The sequence below is a fragment of the Hyla sarda genome, unplaced genomic scaffold (genome assembly GCF_029499605.1).
Source record: "Hyla sarda isolate aHylSar1 unplaced genomic scaffold, aHylSar1.hap1 scaffold_998, whole genome shotgun sequence".
NCBI lineage: Eukaryota > Metazoa > Chordata > Amphibia > Anura > Hylidae > Hyla > Hyla sarda.
Genome location: NW_026611029.1, coordinates 62,312 through 77,919, shown reverse-complemented (window position 1 = coordinate 77,919; position 15,608 = coordinate 62,312). Strand labels below are relative to the sequence as shown.

At 46.1% G+C, this 15,608-nt stretch overlaps 4 non-coding genes and 1 pseudogene across 4 annotated transcripts; all 5 read right to left on the bottom strand.

The window, feature by feature from the left end:
• Positions 1 to 862: 862 nt before the first annotated feature.
• On the bottom strand, positions 863 to 1,053 carry LOC130351796 (U2 spliceosomal RNA). The gene has a single exon (XR_008888346.1). It is a non-coding gene; the product is annotated as a U2 spliceosomal RNA (small nuclear RNA).
• Positions 1,054 to 3,148: 2,095 nt separating this feature from the next.
• LOC130351810 (U2 spliceosomal RNA) lies at positions 3,149 to 3,334 on the bottom strand. The gene has a single exon (XR_008888358.1). It is a non-coding gene; the product is annotated as a U2 spliceosomal RNA (small nuclear RNA).
• Positions 3,335 to 8,724: 5,390 nt separating this feature from the next.
• LOC130351827 (U2 spliceosomal RNA) lies at positions 8,725 to 8,942 on the bottom strand (annotated as a pseudogene).
• Positions 8,943 to 11,036: 2,094 nt separating this feature from the next.
• Positions 11,037 to 11,227, bottom strand: LOC130351808 (U2 spliceosomal RNA). The gene has a single exon (XR_008888357.1). It is a non-coding gene; the product is annotated as a U2 spliceosomal RNA (small nuclear RNA).
• A 2,095-nt stretch (positions 11,228 to 13,322) lies between these two features.
• LOC130351807 (U2 spliceosomal RNA) lies at positions 13,323 to 13,513 on the bottom strand. The gene has a single exon (XR_008888356.1). It is a non-coding gene; the product is annotated as a U2 spliceosomal RNA (small nuclear RNA).
• Between the last annotated feature and the right edge of the window lie 2,095 nt (positions 13,514 to 15,608).

Here is a 15,608-nt window from a genome sequence, read left to right as displayed (position 1 = left end):
CATTTTTACAACATTATACATAGGTGCTGAATACATAAAAAGCGACTGTTCAGCGACAGACAAGTCGCATCGGCTGAAAGTAGGCCAGAATGTCAGTCCATGTTGGAGCAGGTTTAGATACAGTCTAAAGCATAGATCTCAAAGTCTGTGCACAGAATTTAGCAAGGGCCTCGCACCTTCTGATGCATCAGGTAGGTGCACAATAGCATAGCCTAACCCTCTGTACTTTGGTCTATATTGATGCGGGACATAGACAGCCAGCTGATGACCAATCCATTAGTGCAATGGATGGCTGGAAGCATTTGTCTTTGCCTTTGCAATACCACAGAAGCAATGCATGGTCAATGTACAGCAATGACACACCTGTGTGAACAGCCAGGAGACACCCCCCCCCCCCCCATGTTATGTTACATAGTTACATAGTTAGTACGGTCGAAAAAAGACATATGTCCATCACGTTCAACCAGGGAATTAAGGGGTAGGGGTGTGGCGCGATATTGGGGAAGGGATGAGATTTTATATTTCTTCATAAGCATTAATCTTATTTTGTCAATTAGGAACATTCAGCACCCACCCGCTATCAAGGCAGCTGCCTATCATGTCATGCCCTACCTGCACAGGTGTGCTGGCTACTCAAATGATCCAATTAAGGAGGCCATTTAGTCAGCAGCAGCAGAAGTCCTGTGCCTGGACGCTCCAACAGGGGCCAGACACAAGCAGAAGCAGAAGCAGCAGAAGCAGCAGCAGCACCACCTTTTGTTTTTTGGCTGCAGCAGCAGCAAGGCCCACAGGGCTGGCTAGCTGGCTAGCCAGCAAGCAGGTAGCAATGAAAGTAGGAATCTTTCTTTTTAACCCTGTAAGGGGGTGGTGCACTGTACCCGAAGATACTGCCATATCGGGTCAATGCATAGGGCGACGGAAGCAAGCTTCGAAATCGGCCCCCGTTCTCAAAAATCCATTTAATATATGGTCCCCAGATAGGGGACGTATCAGATATTAAACTGATAAGAACAGATACTACACTTGATCTTAGCCAAAAGGCCGAGAAGCGATAACCGTGAAAGGGGCGGGCCCAACAAGGTCCCCTTCATGGGCACTATCACTGCTTGCTGTCAGGGAGGCTGCCAGACAATTTTCCATGCACACTCTGGGCTGGGGGGCAGTCAACCACCAGTACACACAGCAGAACCTAAACCCATACCATTATTGCTAAGCAGCAAGACAGGGGCCCATTGCACTCCCACGGGGCCTTTTTAAATGCAATCCATAACCCGGATTTGCCAGGAACCCTTCTTACTCCTCCTACTTGCATGTGACACTGGGCTTAGGATCTGCATAGGAAACACACACACAAGCACACACCTACCTTTGTTGCCTGCAGATGCCTCCTTGGCTGTCCCCAAACGGTATCAAACCAACACCCACGGGAAGCTGTAAGCATAGAGGACATGCCTGCACCCCATTGGACTTACCTGTGTGGGTTAAATCCGGGTTATTTGACAACCTATGGCGGTGATGGTTCTGCTCAGGCAGAGCAGTGCTGATGCTCCTCATAAAGCTGTCGCTGCTGTGAAGGTTCTAGGTGACATCACAAATCCCTATGGTTACATACACAACAAAGCTGGGTTGTTGTTGTTTACACTCTGCAAGGCCTGTGGAAGTGAGTGACATCATAGCACTGCAGTTCTGAGGGTTCAAGATGGATGCAACAATCTCCTGTTGCTTCTATGAAGGCCGTAATAGACGACATCACCAAACAGCTCCATAGTCACATACACAGCAAAGGAGAGATGTTGTTTACACCTAGTGATGTCAGTGGTATTGAGTGACATCACAGCACAGTGCTAAGGCTCCTGGGCCTGGACACAGCAGCGGCTGCAATATCTCAACGGAGAATACGTTTATATCTATGTGTGTGTGTGCGCGTATATATATATATATATATATATATATATATATATATATATATATATATTTCTCCGCCGAAATCACTTTTAAACCCATTTCCACCTTTTTTTCCCTTCTCTTCCTCTTACTTTTTTTTCACGTTTTTTTACGTTTTTCTCCTTTTCGCCTCTTTTCTGGGCGTATTATTCTTCTTTTTCTTCTTTTTTTTCGTCTCTAATGCATACCCCATCAGTGCAGCAATGCTTATTCAATACCGCCAGCAGATGGAGACACTGGGGGATAATTTTCTAAGGATTTATACTGATTTTTCCTGTCTGAATTTGTCGCACAGAAAGTTGCAGGCCAAATATGTGTGACATTTCTGCGACTTTAGCTTCTAGAGCATTTTTACAACATTATACATAGGTGCTGAATACATAAAAAGCGACTGTTCAGCGACAGACAAGTCGCATCGGCTGAAAGTAGGCCAGAATGTCAGTCCATGTTGGAGCAGGTTTAGATACAGTCTAAAGCATAGATCTCAAAGTCTGTGCACAGAATTTAGCAAGGGCCTCGCACCTTCTGATGCATCAGGTAGGTGCACAATAGCATAGCCTAACCCTCTGTACTTTGGTCTATATTGATGCGGGACATAGACAGCCAGCTGATGACCAATCCATTAGTGCAATGGATGGCTGGAAGCATTTGTCTTTGCCTTTGCAATACCACAGAAGCAATGCATGGTCAATGTACAGCAATGACACACCTGTGTGAACAGCCAGGAGACCCCCCCCCCCCCCCCCCATGTTATGTTACATAGTTACATAGTTAGTACGGTCGAAAAAAGACATATGTCCATCACGTTCAACCAGGGAATTAAGGGGTAGGGGTGTGGCGCGATATTGGGGAAGGGATGAGATTTTATATTTCTTCATAAGCATTAATCTTATTTTGTCAATTAGGAACATTCAGCACCCACCCGCTATCAAGGCAGCTGCCTATCATGTCATGCCCTACCTGCACAGGTGTGCTGGCTACTCAAATGATCCAATTAAGGAGGCCATTTAGTCAGCAGCAGCAGAAGTCCTGTGCCTGGACGCTCCAACAGGGGCCAGACACAAGCAGAAGCAGCAGAAGCAGCAGCAGCACCACCTTTTGTTTTTTGGCTGCAGCAGCAGCAAGGCCCACAGGGCTGGCTAGCTGGCTAGCCAGCAAGCAGGTAGCAATGAAAGTAGGAATCTTTCTTTTTAACCCTGTAAGGGGGTGGTGCACTGTACCCGAAGATACTGCCATATCGGGTCAATGCATAGGGCGACGGAAGCAAGCTTCGAAATCGGCCCCCGTTCTCAAAAATCCATTTAATATATGGTCCCCAGATAGGGGACGTATCAGATATTAAACTGATAAGAACAGATAAGGTTTCAACAAAATTTTATTGAATAAATAAGAAACCATACAAAATTTAAAATGCAAAATAATAAAAGGTTCACAAAAGTTTTAAAATACAAATAATAAAACCAGTAATAAAAGGAGAAAAAATAAAAATGGCAGGATAAAACATTATACAAATGTCATAAAAACTGATTATACTGTTATTTCGTTCCATAGAGGCAGACACCACATGGATGCTGCCTCGCTGGCCCCCAACTGTTTCTTGTCTCTTAGGTAATAGATGTACATCTCACTCAGGGCCAGCTTTATACAGTTTTTAACATCAATAAAATCATGTTTAAAAAGTAAGATGTTCCTAACTTTCCAGATGGCATTTTTAAAACAATTAATAATCATCCAGCAGATCATCTGCTGTTTAAAATTGGGGCAGTTAAAAAGACCGTAAAAGACACATTCGTGATTAAAATCTTTTAGGCCGCAGGCCCACTTCAAAAGTGGGCCTACCTTCCTCCAAAGCTCCCGTGCAAAAGGGCAGTTCCAAAATATGTGCAGCACCGTTTCGTCCACTCCGCAGCCATCTCTCGGGCACTTGGCTCTCGCCACCAGTCCTCGCCTGTGCTGAAACTCACGAGTAGGGAGGCACTGGTGGACGATTGCCCAGGCAAGATCCCTGTGTACATTCGCCAGAAACTTCCCGTACACGTTCCGCCATACCTTTTTGGATCTTGCCTGTGTGAAATTGGACACTGCCAGGGTAACCTCACTCCGCCTGAGGACCTTTGATACCTTTCTCTGGTCCCCCAGTATGTCAGGCTCCAAATCTTGGAGACCTAGGAGCCTGACTGTCTTTTCCAACACCACATAATGTTTTGGGGGACACAGAAGCACCGGAGCGTTCAGAGGGATGCGCAACCATCTTTTAAAAACCATGCCCGCAGCGTACCTTAAAAAGCAGCTAAAAATGCCATCGGATTTAATAATTTTAAAACAGAAACAGAAATACTTTATGTAAAAGAAAGTAAAAAGGTTAGGAACATCTTTCCCGCCATTATCTTTACTTTTGTACATAAAATCACGCTTTAATTTCTCCATTTTTGAACCCCATAAAAAAGTAAAAACAATTCTAGTTACTTTTTTAATGTATAAAATAGATGGAGGAAATACCATGGCAATGTATAGCATAATAGGGAGTAAAACCATCTTTATTATTAAAATCTTCCCCTCCATGGTAAGGTTTCTAAGATTCCACATTAAAATCTTCTTCTCCATCTTAGCTATAGCTGAATCCCAGTTAGGGCTCCCATCATTGACCTGGTTAAAAACAATACCTAAAACTTTAATTTGATCCTGTTGCATTGTGACTCCTGGGGTGATGGATGAATCCCAGGAGCCAATATAAAAACAGTCACATTTATCTGTGTTTAGCTTAAAACCAGAGACCTCGCAGAAATAGCTGGTGTTCCTCAATGCCCCCCTCATGGATGGAGAGTCCGGGCACAGTATGGTGACATCATCCATGTACCCCAACACCTTTAGATGGGTCCCTCCTCCACCAGGTATCGGTACGCCTCTTACTACCCGGTCTTTTCTGAGGAGGGCCATCAGTGGTTCGATTGCGCAAATAAAAAGGAGTGGGGACAGGGGGCAGCCCTGTTTGACACCTGATAAAAGAGGAACACCGCTGGTTAAAAAGCCATTAACAGAGACTTGACTAAAACAGGATCGGTATAAAAGCATGATTCGGCTTAAAATCGTTTCAGGCACTGCCATCTTTTTAAGAACTAAAAACAGGTATTCATGGGAGACCCTATCAAAGGCTTTTTCAAAGTCTAAGGATAAAATTGCTACAGTTTGATTTCTATCCTTAAAATACCATAAAACATCTCTTAAAATATTTAGGGATTCAGCTATAGACCTTCCAGGTACCCCACAAACCTGATTTGGGTGAATTAATTTATGAATAAAAGGTTTAAAACGGACAGCTAATAACTTGGCTAAAACTTTATAATCAACATTTAAAAGTGTGATGGGGCGCCAATTTTTTAGCATATCCTTTTCACCCTTTTTAAAAAGTAATGATACAATCCCCCTCCTCCAGGAAGGGGGAAGTTCATTAACAATAAAAGTTTCTTTATACAATAAAACCATATCATCCTTTAAAATATCCCAAAAAGCTAAATAAAATTCGATGGGTAAACCATCTTCCCCAGGGGCCTTCCCACTAGAAAAACTTTTAAAAACAAATAAAAGTTCATCTAAGTTAAGATCACGGGATAAAACCTCCTGGTCTAAAACATCTAGCTTAAAATCAAGGGAATTAAGAACATGTTCTAAAAAGGATGGATTAAGATCTTTCTTATTAAAAAGAAGCTGGTAGAAGTTAAAAACTGCATCTAACATGCCTTTTGGAGTGGATTCACCCTCAAGGTTTTGGATGATATCCCTCCTATTCATCACTTTTTTAAAAAAGAAACGGGAACATTTCTCGCCCTCCTCCAGGTGCTGCACATGTGAGTTAAAAATGATTTGTTTCCCTTTCTTTTCTATGGCATGTTTTATTTCAGTTTTAAGGTTTAAAATATCATTTTCTACATCCATACCAGCTTCTTTCAATTTAAAAAGTACATTTAAACGCATGTTAAGAACATAAAACCACTGTTTTTCCATTTTTGCCTTCTTCTTACCTGCTTTGATAAAAAAAAATCTGATTTTAGATTTGGTGCCCTCCCACCAGTGCAGCATAGGCTCGTGGGGTTTTCTTTGTGATTGCCAGCATTGGTAGGTCCGCACAAACTCCTCTTTTATCTCAGGGTCCTCTAGGAGTGTGGTGTTTAATCTCCAGAGGCCCCTTTTTGCTTTTTGCTCCCCCTCTAGCTCCAGGCCCACCAAGAGGAGCTTATGATCAGAGAAGATATTCTGCTCGAGCGTGCATTTCAGGGGTTTAAAAGCTCTAGAGGAAAAAATAAAATCGATTCTGGAGCTCACTCTTCCATTGGACCATGTGGCGCCTGGGTCCTCCGGCAAGAGATCCTTCCAGCAATCTTTCAAATTAAAATCATCAATAAAATTTTTAAGCAGGTAAGAAGTGCGGTCTTTACGATTAATATCCCCACCCTGCCGGTGTTCCCCATCACGTATGCAGTTAAAATCACCTCCCACCAGCAGGGGGGAAGACCCAACACAAAACAGTGGTAAAATTTCAAATAGTTCTGCCCGCTCCTGTTTATCAGGAGGGGCATACACATTTAAAACACGAATTAAAAGTCCATTAAAATATAGATGAATTAAAAGAGCTCTGCCAGGCACAATCTCAGTTACTGTATGAATAGAAAAGGACTGGCCTCGGCAGAGCAGCCCAACACCCACAGAACGACAGTCATTTGCACCGGACCATATGGATGGGCCCAGCTTCCAGTCTTCTTTTAAGTCTTTATAGTCCATTTTACTAGGGATTCCACATTCTTGTAGCAGGCAAAGGTCAAAGTCACATGTCTCTAGATAAGAAAATAAAGCAGCCCTGCGATCAGGGCTCTTTAAGGACCTCACATTGAGTGAGGCAATTTTTACAGGGATAGGCATAGTTTATGGAGAGTCCGTGCTTGGAGAATCAAAGTCAATAATAAGCTGCGTACCGTCATCCCCCGCCTGCGGGGTCATCAGCTCCTTGATGTTCTGAGGGTCGGAGCTTGAGATCGATGATGCCCCGACCCTGAGCTCGCTCTCGTCCGAACTACGGCACGCCGCTTTCCTTTGAATGTCTTCCTCTTCTTCTTCTCTTTGTCTTTTAAATGTCACACTGCTGTCCATATCCTCTGTGTTGCTCTCACTCGATGTAATCTCTGGCCCCCGGCTGATGGATCTGCGTCTTCTTTCATCATTTGACGACTGGAACTGCTGCACAGGGGCCTGTGAGGCCTCTTTTCCGGAACCTTTGCCGCTACCTTGGGAAGTTTTCATCGCTTGTTCCCCAGCAAGCGTTGCTGAGGACTGTTGCTCCAACTTCCCCATCGATCGACGATGGCCAGTTTTACCCACCGGGTCCACTGCTGGCGGGGCAGCAAACCCTGGTTTGGCGCCACTTGTCTTCTTGGCCCTGTCCTGTATAGGCGGAGTAACAGGACCGGGCACAGACCTGGCCACCTGGCTCCCCTTCCGGCGGGCTTTCACCGGGGCCTCTTCGTCCGGAGCAGGGCGACCCTGGGCCAAGCCAGTACCTGGCTTATGCTGCAATTTTGGGTCCACTTTTGCCCCCACCGAGGCCCGTCGGCTGCCACCCGCCACAGGTGAGCCCCCTTCAGAAGTTTCGGCGGGCTCTTGAGCCAGGTAGGAAGTCGATCGACGTCTTTCAATTTCCCGGGCAGTAAACTCGATCACCCGCCCGGGCTTCGTGGAATCCCCATGGCCTCCCCCTAGCACTACCACCGGTGGGCCCCCCGATGGAGCACCAGAGGTCTTGGGCCTGGACCCATCAGTACCTGCCATCTGGGGTTTGGGCATCTTAAAAAAAGGACGTCTTTTGTCCTGTCCCCTCTTTGGGTGGGCCCAGCCTTGACCCACCCATCGTAGTTTTTGCTTTATGGGGACAGGAATTAAAATCGTGATTTTCCTCTCCGCAGAGGTTGCACCTTATCGTATGGCTACATCTTGAGGCTATGTGACCTTCTTGGCCACACCTATTGCAGCGAATCACACGCTCCGCGCCGCAGGTCTCCTGGGTGTGGCCAAACCTCAAGCAATTTCGGCAATACATAGGCATTTGAGGATAGAACAGGAAGCCCCGAACTCTCCCGATGGCAAAATTTGGGGGCGGATGGCAAAGACCCCCAATACCACCGGGATCCTTACGGAGCTTGACCCAGAACTTCCTCTTGCCGTTCCAGAACCGCACGGAGTTCAAGATTTTGTTTGCGAATCGCACCTCTTCGCAGTATCGCCGAAGAAAAGTGGCTATATCCTCCGTGGTCACATGAGGGCTGTGCATAGCCACCACCAACGGTATATGTTCCTCACCATAGAGGAACTGGAACGAAAGACCGTCGAGTCGATCGTCCCTCTGGTCCGCACCAGACAAGGTTGCATAGATGTTATCGCAACACGCCGTGGCCGTGAAGGTGACGGTATACAGGCCACGGCTTTCCTGGTCATTTAGACACAGGATGTCCTCCCTATTGAGGCGGAAGTAGTCAAGAAGAATCACCTCCGCAATGAAGCGGAGGTTCTTCAACTGACGATGGCTCTCCGACACCTCTATGCGGATGGTATTTCGCATCGACATTTCCCCAGAGGGGAAAGCCCAGGAGAACGGCATCTTCCACACCCAGGGACTAAGCCCCTTCCCCAATAGCAGCAGGGGCTCGGAATCCCGCTATAAAAGCGGAACCCTTACCCAAGGCAGAGGTCGGGGGTACCCTAGGTGCTTCCGAAGCTACAGGTAACGCTCAACGTACCGAAAATGCCTTCTGAGACACAAGGTCCCAGAGACAGGGGGATCGCAACCCGTTGTCCGTGGACTAAGCCCGCTCCCCAATAGCAGCAAGGGGGTGAAGTCCCTCCGTAAGGAGAGACAATCCCCCAAGGCCGAGAAGCGGGGTACCACAGACACCTTCCGACCAGACCAAATGCAGATACTACACTTGATCTTAGCCAAAAGGCCGAGAAGCGATAACCGTGAAAGGGGCGGGCCCAACAAGGTCCCCTTCATGGGCACTATCACTGCTTGCTGTCAGGGAGGCTGCCAGACAATTTTCCATGCACACTCTGGGCTGGGGGGCAGTCAACCACCAGTACACACAGCAGAACCTAAACCCATACCATTATTGCTAAGCAGCAAGACAGGGGCCCATTGCACTCCCACGGGGCCTTTTTAAATGCAATCCATAACCCGGATTTGCCAGGAACCCTTCTTACTCCTCCTACTTGCATGTGACACTGGGCTTAGGATCTGCATAGGAAACACACACACAAGCACACACCTACCTTTGTTGCCTGCAGATGCCTCCTTGGCTGTCCCCAAACGGTATCAAACCAACACCCACGGGAAGCTGTAAGCATAGAGGACATGCCTGCACCCCATTGGACTTACCTGTGTGGGTTAAATCCGGGTTATTTGACAACCTATGGCGGTGATGGTTCTGCTCAGGCAGAGCAGTGCTGATGCTCCTCATAAAGCTGTCGCTGCTGTGAAGGTTCTAGGTGACATCACAAATCCCTATGGTTACATACACAACAAAGCTGGGTTGTTGTTGTTTACACTCTGCAAGGCCTGTGGAAGTGAGTGACATCATAGCACTGTAGTTCTGAGGGTTCAAGATGGATGCAACAATCTCCTGTTGCTTCTATGAAGGCCGTAATAGACGACATCACCAAACAGCTCCATAGTCACATACACAGCAAAGGAGAGATGTTGTTTACACCTAGTGATGTCAGTGGTATTGAGTGACATCACAGCACAGTGCTAAGGCTCCTGGGCCTGGACACAGCAGCGGCTGCAATATCTCAACGGAGAATACGTTTATATCTATGTGTGTGTGTGCGCATATATATATATATATATATATATATATATATATATATATATATATTTCTCCGCCGAAATCACTTTTAAACCCATTTCCACCTTTTTTTCCCTTCTCTTTCTCTTACTTTTTTTTCACGTTTTTTTACGTTTTTCTCCTTTTCGCCTCTTTTCTGGGCGTATTATTCTTCTTTTTCTTCTTTTTTTTCGTCTAATGCATACCCCATCAGTGCAGCAATGCTTATTCAATACCGCCAGCAGATGGAGACACTGGGGGATAATTTTCTAAGGATTTATACTGATTTTTCCTGTCTGAATTTGTCGCACAGAAAGTTGCAGGCCAAATATGTGTGACATTTCTGCGACTTTAGCTTCTAGAGCATTTTTACAACATTATACATAGGTGCTGAATACATAAAAAGCGACTGTTCAGCGACAGACAAGTCGCATCGGCTGAAAGTAGGCCAGAATGTCAGTCCATGTTGGAGCAGGTTTAGATACAGTCTAAAGCATAGATCTCAAAGTCTGTGCACAGAATTTAGCAAGGGCCTCGCACCTTCTGATGCATCAGGTAGGTGCACAATAGCATAGCCTAACCCTCTGTACTTTGGTCTATATTGATGCGGGACATAGACAGCCAGCTGATGACCAATCCATTAGTGCAATGGATGGCTGGAAGCATTTGTCTTTGCCTTTGCAATACCACAGAAGCAATGCATGGTCAATGTACAGCAATGACACACCTGTGTGAACAGCCAGGAGACCCCCCCCCCCCCCCCCATGTTATGTTACATAGTTACATAGTTAGTACGGTCGAAAAAAGACATATGTCCATCACGTTCAACCAGGGAATTAAGGGGTAGGGGTGTGGCGCGATATTGGGGAAGGGATGAGATTTTATATTTCTTCATAAGCATTAATCTTATTTTGTCAATTAGGAACATTCAGCACCCACCCGCTATCAAGGCAGCTGCCTATCATGTCATGCCCTACCTGCACAGGTGTGCTGGCTACTCAAATGATCCAATTAAGGAGGCCATTTAGTCAGCAGCAGCAGAAGTCCTGTGCCTGGACGCTCCAACAGGGGCCAGACACAAGCAGAAGCAGAAGCAGCAGAAGCAGCAGCAGCACCACCTTTTGTTTTTTGGCTGCAGCAGCAGCAAGGCCCACAGGGCTGGCTAGCTGGCTAGCCAGCAAGCAGGTAGCAATGAAAGTAGGAATCTTTCTTTTTAACCCTGTAAGGGGGTGGTGCACTGTACCCGAAGATACTGCCATATCGGGTCAATGCATAGGGCGACGGAAGCAAGCTTCGAAATCGGCCCCCGTTCTCAAAAATCCATTTAATATATGGTCCCCAGATAGGGGACGTATCCGATATTAAACTGATAAGAACAGATACTACACTTGATCTTAGCCAAAAGGCCGAGAAGCGATAACCGTGAAAGGGGCGGGCCCAACAAGGTCCCCTTCATGGGCACTATCACTGCTTGCTGTCAGGGAGGCTGCCAGACAATTTTCCATGCACACTCTGGGCTGGGGGGCAGTCAACCACCAGTACACACAGCAGAACCTAAACCCATACCATTATTGCTAAGCAGCAAGACAGGGGCCCATTGCACTCCCACGGGGCCTTTTTAAATGCAATCCATAACCCGGATTTGCCAGGAACCCTTCTTACTCCTCCTACTTGCATGTGACACTGGGCTTAGGATCTGCATAGGAAACACACACACAAGCACACACCTACCTTTGTTGCCTGCAGATGCCTCCTTGGCTGTCCCCAAACGGTATCAAACCAACACCCACGGGAAGCTGTAAGCATAGAGGACATGCCTGCACCCCATTGGACTTACCTGTGTGGGTTAAATCCGGGTTATTTGACAACCTATGGCGGTGATGGTTCTGCTCAGGCAGAGCAGTGCTGATGCTCCTCATAAAGCTGTCGCTGCTGTGAAGGTTCTAGGTGACATCACAAATCCCTATGGTTACATACACAACAAAGCTGGGTTGTTGTTGTTTACACTCTGCAAGGCCTGTGGAAGTGAGTGACATCATAGCACTGTAGTTCTGAGGGTTCAAGATGGATGCAACAATCTCCTGTTGCTTCTATGAAGGCCGTAATAGACGACATCACCAAACAGCTCCATAGTCACATACACAGCAAAGGAGAGATGTTGTTTACACCTAGTGATGTCAGTGGTATTGAGTGACATCACAGCACAGTGCTAAGGCTCCTGGGCCTGGACACAGCAGCGGCTGCAATATCTCAACGGAGAATACGTTTATATCTATGTGTGTGTGTGCGCATATATATATATATATATATATATATATATATATATATATATATATATTTCTCCGCCGAAATCACTTTTAAACCCATTTCCACCTTTTTTTCCCTTCTCTTTCTCTTACTTTTTTTTCACGTTTTTTTACGTTTTTCTCCTTTTCGCCTCTTTTCTGGGCGTATTATTCTTCTTTTTCTTCTTTTTTTTCGTCTAATGCATACCCCATCAGTGCAGCAATGCTTATTCAATACCGCCAGCAGATGGAGACACTGGGGGATAATTTTCTAAGGATTTATACTGATTTTTCCTGTCTGAATTTGTCGCACAGAAAGTTGCAGGCCAAATATGTGTGACATTTCTGCGACTTTAGCTTCTAGAGCATTTTTACAACATTATACATAGGTGCTGAATACATAAAAAGCGACTGTTCAGCGACAGACAAGTCGCATCGGCTGAAAGTAGGCCAGAATGTCAGTCCATGTTGGAGCAGGTTTAGATACAGTCTAAAGCATAGATCTCAAAGTCTGTGCACAGAATTTAGCAAGGGCCTCGCACCTTCTGATGCATCAGGTAGGTGCACAATAGCATAGCCTAACCCTCTGTACTTTGGTCTATATTGATGCGGGACATAGACAGCCAGCTGATGACCAATCCATTAGTGCAATGGATGGCTGGAAGCATTTGTCTTTGCCTTTGCAATACCACAGAAGCAATGCATGGTCAATGTACAGCAATGACACACCTGTGTGAACAGCCAGGAGACCCCCCCCCCCCCCCCATGTTATGTTACATAGTTACATAGTTAGTACGGTCGAAAAAAGACATATGTCCATCACGTTCAACCAGGGAATTAAGGGGTAGGGGTGTGGCGCGATATTGGGGAAGGGATGAGATTTTATATTTCTTCATAAGCATTAATCTTATTTTGTCAATTAGGAACATTCAGCACCCACCCGCTATCAAGGCAGCTGCCTATCATGTCATGCCCTACCTGCACAGGTGTGCTGGCTACTCAAATGATCCAATTAAGGAGGCCATTTAGTCAGCAGCAGCAGAAGTCCTGTGCCTGGACGCTCCAACAGGGGCCAGACACAAGCAGAAGCAGAAGCAGCAGAAGCAGCAGCAGCACCACCTTTTGTTTTTTGGCTGCAGCAGCAGCAAGGCCCACAGGGCTGGCTAGCTGGCTAGCCAGCAAGCAGGTAGCAATGAAAGTAGGAATCTTTCTTTTTAACCCTGTAAGGGGGTGGTGCACTGTACCCGAAGATACTGCCATATCGGGTCAATGCATAGGGCGACGGAAGCAAGCTTCGAAATCGGCCCCCGTTCTCAAAAATCCATTTAATATATGGTCCCCAGATAGGGGACGTATCCGATATTAAACTGATAAGAACAGATACTACACTTGATCTTAGCCAAAAGGCCGAGAAGCGATAACCGTGAAAGGGGCGGGCCCAACAAGGTCCCCTTCATGGGCACTATCACTGCTTGCTGTCAGGGAGGCTGCCAGACAATTTTCCATGCACACTCTGGGCTGGGGGGCAGTCAACCACCAGTACACACAGCAGAACCTAAACCCATACCATTATTGCTAAGCAGCAAGACAGGGGCCCATTGCACTCCCACGGGGCCTTTTTAAATGCAATCCATAACCCGGATTTGCCAGGAACCCTTCTTACTCCTCCTACTTGCATGTGACACTGGGCTTAGGATCTGCATAGGAAACACACACACAAGCACACACCTACCTTTGTTGCCTGCAGATGCCTCCTTGGCTGTCCCCAAACGGTATCAAACCAACACCCACGGGAAGCTGTAAGCATAGAGGACATGCCTGCACCCCATTGGACTTACCTGTGTGGGTTAAATCCGGGTTATTTGACAACCTATGGCGGTGATGGTTCTGCTCAGGCAGAGCAGTGCTGATGCTCCTCATAAAGCTGTCGCTGCTGTGAAGGTTCTAGGTGACATCACAAATCCCTATGGTTACATACACAACAAAGCTGGGTTGTTGTTGTTTACACTCTGCAAGGCCTGTGGAAGTGAGTGACATCATAGCACTGTAGTTCTGAGGGTTCAAGATGGATGCAACAATCTCCTGTTGCTTCTATGAAGGCCGTAATAGACGACATCACCAAACAGCTCCATAGTCACATACACAGCAAAGGAGAGATGTTGTTTACACCTAGTGATGTCAGTGGTATTGAGTGACATCACAGCACAGTGCTAAGGCTCCTGGGCCTGGACACAGCAGCGGCTGCAATATCTCAACGGAGAATACGTTTATATCTATGTGTGTGTGTGCGCATATATATATATATATATATATATATATATATATATATATATATATATTTCTCCGCCGAAATCACTTTTAAACCCATTTCCACCTTTTTTTCCCTTCTCTTCCTCTTACTTTTTTTTCACGTTTTTTTACGTTTTTCTCCTTTTCGCCTCTTTTCTGGGCGTATTATTCTTCTTTTTCTTCTTTTTTTTCGTCTAATGCATACCCCATCAGTGCAGCAATGCTTATTCAATACCGCCAGCAGATGGAGACACTGGGGGATAATTTTCTAAGGATTTATACTGATTTTTCCTGTCTGAATTTGTCGCACAGAAAGTTGCAGGCCAAATATGTGTGACATTTCTGCGACTTTAGCTTCTAGAGCATTTTTACAACATTATACATAGGTGCTGAATACATAAAAAGCGACTGTTCAGCGACAGACAAGTCGCATCGGCTGAAAGTAGGCCAGAATGTCAGTCCATGTTGGAGCAGGTTTAGATACAGTCTAAAGCATAGATCTCAAAGTCTGTGCACAGAATTTAGCAAGGGCCTCGCACCTTCTGATGCATCAGGTAGGTGCACAATAGCATAGCCTAACCCTCTGTACTTTGGTCTATATTGATGCGGGACATAGACAGCCAGCTGATGACCAATCCATTAGTGCAATGGATGGCTGGAAGCATTTGTCTTTGCCTTTGCAATACCACAGAAGCAATGCATGGTCAATGTACAGCAATGACACACCTGTGTGAACAGCCAGGAGACACCCCCCCCCCCCCCATGTTATGTTACATAGTTACATAGTTAGTACGGTCGAAAAAAGACATATGTCCATCACGTTCAACCAGGGAATTAAGGGGTAGGGGTGTGGCGCGATATTGGGGAAGGGATGAGATTTTATATTTCTTCATAAGCATTAATCTTATTTTGTCAATTAGGAACATTCAGCACCCACCCGCTATCAAGGCAGCTGCCTATCATGTCATGCCCTACCTGCACAGGTGTGCTGGCTACTCAAATGATCCAATTAAGGAGGCCATTTAGTCAGCAGCAGCAGAAGTCCTGTGCCTGGACGCTCCAACAGGGGCCAGACACAAGCAGAAGCAGAAGCAGCAGAAGCAGCAGCAGCACCACCTTTTGTTTTTTGGCTGCAGCAGCAGCAAGGCCCACAGGGCTGGCTAGCTGGCTAGCCAGCAAGCAGGTAGCAATGAAAGTAGGAATCTTTCTTTTTAACCCTGTAAGG